This window comes from Lepidochelys kempii, chromosome 12 (assembly GCF_965140265.1).
Source record: "Lepidochelys kempii isolate rLepKem1 chromosome 12, rLepKem1.hap2, whole genome shotgun sequence".
NCBI classification, from domain to species: Eukaryota; Metazoa; Chordata; order Testudines; family Cheloniidae; genus Lepidochelys; species Lepidochelys kempii.
The window spans coordinates 15,017,361-15,023,846 of record NC_133267.1 but is presented as its reverse complement, the minus strand read 5'-3'; positions in this window follow the sequence as shown (position 1 = coordinate 15,023,846).

Sequence of the window (6,486 nt, the reverse complement as noted above, 5' to 3'; positions counted from 1 at the left end):
AACCAACTCATTAGTTTGCATCAGTATTAAAATGTGATAACTTGAATCAGACTGAAAAGAAAATGTAAGTGAAAGGAGCTCTCTCAGCTCCTAAGTAATTTGTCTAAACCAAAAAACAAACACCTTCTCCTCACCCCTCCCAAAAAAACTCCAACTCAGCCATAAAATAGTAATCCTTTAGAAATCTCATGTCCAATTTGCATTTGCTCACAAATGTGATGAGTATGATAGTCTCAGGCCAGACCAGAGCTCAGCCCAGTGCAACTGACCATGCTGCACTAAAATAAACAATACTTGCATCCATTTGCATTTGCATTCTTATCTCAGGAGACATCTAACCCTGTCATATCAGGGCTCTTGCAGATCCAGACTGACATCATCATTTATTAGTATCTTTCCCATCTATTCCTGCAAACAATCTAAGCAGACTTCTATCAATACGGTAAGACAGGACTGAATTCTCAGCTGTGCAGAGCTCACAAACAGCTCAGTTATGCCAGAAGCAATGATCTAATACAGATCTCTCCATTGAACAGCTTTCTGCCCCCTCTTTTCCTCCAGCATGCCCTCTACACAAAGAGGGGGAGAAAGAGTGGGTGATACAGACCATCTACATGTAAAGAATTTTTGGCTACGAAAGCAGCACAACAGAACCAGAACAGCAGTCAAAGATGTGGTCCATGAATCTGATATTCTTGCTACAGTAACTGGACACAATGGCATCAATGACATTGAGTAGTCCACTGCTAACTTCAGTGTAATGACGATATAACAATCCCGCAGAAACAATCCTGATTTATTTGTCATGTATAGAAGTGTTATTTAATATTGCAACGGTTATACATCTATATCCCTGAACACGGGAGAAGCTTTTCACATTTTTCCGTCTGCCTTTTTTTGGTCAAGTTTTTTATGTCTTGTGAAATATGATGCTCATAAAAATCCAGTGGAAAATCCCCAGCGTCTAAAAACTGAAGAAACATCTTCTTTCCATAGTTTTCCCATTTGTGAGCCTGTGTCACCTAAAAGCAGAGGACAAACCAACTGTACAAAATATTGGTATTGCTTTAAATGCATGAAGCTAATAACTTAGAGGCATGCAATTGTTATTTGTTCAATAAGATATTGGCATGGAAATTTGTGTATATAAATATGCTTCCACCTTCTTGCTTATAATGAGGAATATCTTCATCTGAGCTGATAAAAATCTTTAAAAAAACAGTTATTGGTTTGGTTGGGATAATTTAATTATGAAAAAATAAGTAGAGTTTCACTACAGTATTTAAAATAGATGTGGTTATCTGAAGTATTCTAATGACTGCATACATATTTAAATTATCCATTTTGGGGGTGAACCACTTTTAAAGGTTTCCTGTTATATTCTTGCTCTTAAGTTATTCTTTGTTCTCCCTAAGATCCATCACTCATGAAACAATGTAATGCAGTGATTTGGGACCAAATATTCAAAAGAGCTCAGCTCCCATTTAGGCACTTAGATAAGGGCCAGATTTTCAAATGTGCTCAGCACTCAATTTGCTGAGGTCTTTTGAAAATCTGGCCAATAATGGGGAAAAGCGAAGGAAAATTATTTTCAAGGTCAAAACTCAATCTTGGTGAATTGGTTTGGATACACCTCACGCCAGCCATGTCCTTCCTTCTGAAACCAACCAAAAATTGAGCAGCAGTTGATAATTGTTTCTGACCTCAACAAAGAGAAGCCACACCAGCCAGATTTTCATTCCAACAACCCATGGACTATATACAAACAAACCATATCAAATAAACTAGGAAAAGATTTGCCCTACATTTTACATCCCCTTCAGCTTTTATAAATAGGAGTGAAACACAAACTAAAAAGTATAGGTGGATGAAGAGCAGTGAGAAACTGACCATGGAAATGAAAAAAGGACGGCACTCATAAGAATGGCCATAGTGGGTCAGATCAAAGTTACATCTAGCCCAATATCCTGTCTTCCAACAGTGGCCAATGCCAGGTGTTGAGAGGAATGAACAGAACAGGTAATCATCAAGTGATCCATCCCCTCTCGCCCATTCCCAGCAATGCTCAGGAGTGCTGAGTGCCTACACCCAAGAGCATATTAAAGGGGAAAAGGATAAGTGTTAGTTTACTATTCATAAAGAAGATCACTGCAGACATTATCAGTGAATTCAGAGCTAGATGAAAGCTAGCAAGATTCACTCCCTCTTTTCTTTCAATTTGGTCAGTACCAAATTGAAGTACTAAACTGTGACAGGGTCAGGCCAGATGGCTACAGGAGAGTGATAGAAGGTAGATATATTAGCCACAGATTAAGCAGATCCCTTTTCCCTGAGTAAGATAATGGGCTGTTCCAGAACAATCAGGAAGTTGCTGGAACCAATTAAGGCAGGCTAATTAGGACACCTGGAGCCAATTAAGATGCTACCAGAATCAATTAGGACAGGCAGGCTAATCAGGGCACCTGGTTTAAAAAAGGACCTCACTTCAGATAGTGAGGTGCATATGAGGAGGTGGGAGCAAGAGGCGCATAAGAAACTGAGAGTGAGTAGGCGTATTCCTGGAGGACTGAGAAGTACAAGCGTCATGAGACATCAGGAGGAAGCTCTGGTGGTGAGGACAAAGGTGTTGGGAGGAGGCCATGGGGAAGTTGAGTTGTTGCTGTCATTCAGCTGTTACAGGAGACACTATAGATAGCTGCCATTCACAGGGCCCTGGGGTGGAACCTGGAGTAGTGGGCAGGCCCCCATTCCCCTCAAGTTCCTATTTGAGACAAGAGGAGGTGACTTGGACTGTGGGTCCCACCAGAGGGGAAGGTCCCTGGCCTAACCCCTGCTGGCCTAACCCCTGACCCACTAGGTGGGTCAACAGAGACTGTGGGGATTGTTCTCCTCCCTTTCCCCCTGCTGGCCAGTGATGAGGTTAGCTGAGTGAACGAGCAAGTTTGAGTCACTAGCAAAAGTAGCCAAACTGAGGGCTGCCGTGAATCTCTGAGGTGCGTAAATCCGCCAATAAGCACAGGACAGACGAGGAACTTCGTCACATAAACTTATGACCCAATATTTTTTAATAATTAATAAGGGAAATATTCTGCTCTCTGATCAGCCTGGGAGACCTCAACTCTGATAGCGTGGTCTCCCTAACTGCATAACACTACATGAAAAATCTGTATATGTGGGAAGAGCAAACCTGGTGAGCTCTGCCATGCACATCTGGAATTCTGCCCTAACTTATGTCCGTGACCCACCTTACTCTGGAATTTGTCATTATATACCTCTAAGTGTGTGAGTGTGTGTGCATGTGTGTGAGAACGCATTCTACCCTTCTTTACAGGATAGGATCTCAAACATGTTCACGTGACCATGACATGCTCTAGCATTTGACTCAGAGAAGATACAATCCCCACTACTTTGGCAAAGATTATTCGTTAACTCGTGAACTTTAGCTCTACCCTCCAACACTTAGGCTCTATTATCAATAATACAAGCATATTGCTTACCTGGTGACATAGGCAGAGTCCATTGTTTGCAGCCATTAGCAGGTGCCCATTGTTTGCAGACGTGGTGAATTTGTTACAAACTACTGTATTTGCTGGTCTGCGAATTTCAGGTGTTCAAGGTGACTACAGTCTAATTGAAGGAGTTGGGGAGGATTAAGTAACGTATTGGCTAAGTGGGTATATGTATCACTAGAAAGTGACACCTGCTTCAGGAGAGGCTATCACTCAAAAATTAGCTTGTTGCATAATAATTTTGGAAGACAAACTGAAACCACTAACTGCATAATGTAAGAGATATGCTTGAAGTCTTGTTCTCATTTATGCTTGCAAAATGGTATTTCTGCAAAGTTCACTCCACAATGTGAGAGACATACAATATATCATCTGGTTTTCACTAGGTATGAGTGAAACCTCACAAATTTGGAGATCAGTTGTTAGACTTTTGTGGAAAATTTGCTACACAAAGAAATTGGGCCAAACACATTGTTGGGGTAAACTGGAACAGCTCCATTGACTTCAACAATTTATACCACCTGAGGATCCTGGCCATGGCTGTTTCCTTACATTTCCACAAGTTGTTTCACTGGCCTTAAATTGTGAAGTTATCTTGTGTTACGCTAGAGAAGTTCAGGTATTAAAGTACTATCTTATTAGCTCACAAGGAGTATATGACCTTTTGGTAGTTTTCTTTATCTGTTAATTAGCTGTGACAGTCCACATAGGTATCTTCCTGCCTGGATTTGTTATTCTGAATTGGTTTTCTGTAAGTAAAATAGTGGCGCTAGTAATAAAGATAAGTTAAAGGAAAATTAAAAATAATATCTCTGAATCAGAAAACTGTTATCTAGATATGCAAATAATCTATTGCGTGTATCACTACCACATTTTCCCATGTCTGCTATTCAGTTGTCAGTCACTTCTAACCATACACTGAGACTTGCTTTCTCCTTCTATTTAGCCCATAGGAAAAATATTAACAATGTATCATAATATATTCACTGAAGAACTGAGGGAGGGAAATGCACACTGGATGATGATAGTGCTCTGCTTTGACCATGAAAAGGCCTCAACTTTACTTTCAGAGTATGAAATGCTCTCACCTCTTATAGCTATGGAAGATACAAAAGTCATCTCTAGAAATTATAAAGAGAAATGGAATAAAATGCTATATTTACAGCACGTATACTAGTATTTTGAACCTGCAGTGTTGAATAAGGGTAGATGCCCACTGCTGAGCTCTATTAAAGGACTCCAAAGATTGCTATCCACATCAACTTTCCTAAGTTATTCTTTCTAAAGAAAAAAAGGACATGGACACGGACACACACACTTCATTTGTGATCACGGTTAGCTTTTCCAGTGTTGAAGGTCTACAAAATACAGCAACTTCTGCTGGCTAGTGGCTAGGAGGAGATGAAACCACAATCCCCCCTACTCTCTTTTCATGACTGGCTTCCAGAAAGAGCAGTAACAGTTCAAAGACTACAATTTTGTGCAGTTCTTAACATGCGCCAGGCAATGGACTGGGGATGCTCCTTACTCACTGTCCTTAACAAACAACCACCAAAAGACCACTCACTTTGGTGAGGGAGAGTTTTCACAAGAAAAAGTGTTACCTGAACTCGTGCAAACTTTTACCCTGTATAAATATCCAGTCTCCTTCCACTTCATAATAACGGGATTGTCAAGTGTCAATACTGCACACATGCAAAGCTAGAAATACTGCATTTACACAACACACTCACCATATACCTAAAAGGAGAAGCTGACTTGCCCAAGGTCACACTGGTCAAGCTGGAAATAGATCTGAGCATTCTGAACCCAACTTCCACTAGTCCATAAACAAAATATTAGCAAGTGCTGAATTGTGGATAAAAATAAATGCACAACATGAATTTCATCTTTATGAACACACCTCGGATTTGGTTTCAAACTATGGCATTTACTATTCTTTTAACATATTTATATCAATGGTAATATTTATAAGACACCTATCAAGGGAAAAAAGGCCGCTTGATAATAAACGTTCACCTGAAAAAATATTATTTTGACAAAAGGTCCAGAGGATTACTGAAATTCTATTGCCACTGCAAACCAAATTTTTATCAGCAAAAATATGAATACTGAACTCTATCATAGTGCCTTCCCATCAATTTTTCCAAACCAAGTATTAAATATTATATTGTCTTAGACATGTTCAAAACTTTATTCTTATGTTGGTACGCGTCAGCTACTTCCTATTCAGAAGCATGACCTGTGCTCCTTTGCAATAGATATTTTTCCATACAGACAGTGGGAGATGATACTTTAAAATTTAAGTTAAACTCCTTCCATTCATCTCAAACTCATTATAATTCAAGCCTGTACACTGAAACTGACAACGGTCCCTTTCCTTTATTTCTTTAATTAGTACTGTCATTTTTAATACATTGAAAAGAAGGATTGTGTGTCTTGATATCAGGCATCTTATCCTAAAACTTCCAATGTGTCTATTTTACAAAGCAAAAAATAAAATCCCCTGTACAACTATCAATTGAAGACAGGGTCTTTTCTGTGTGTCATTAATTTAGTTCCATTTTTGGACATAGGACACACAATTTCTTTAAACAAAGATGTCAGATTGTTAAATGCCTTAGCTATAGTGTCCTGGTAATTCAATCCCTTGGATTTGCTTGGATGTCCTAAAGTGTTGTGAGTGCAAACACTGGAAGGAAACTGCAGCACCGGTCAGTCCTCTCTTAAATCTTCTTATGGATTTCATTTGCTGTGTGGCCTGAGAGAGGTCAAAAGGTTTTGGCATAGAAGTAGAATTCTAGAAATAATCACCTTATAGACCCACTAAATCAATCATAATTAATGCACTTGCCTAGTTCTGTCAGAGGATTGCTGCTAGAGGGCAAAATAAAGAGGCCTTTTCTAATACAATTTGAAAAGAGATCAAATCTGTCATTTCATCTAATAATTGAGCCAAATGAGAAAAGAGAAGGGT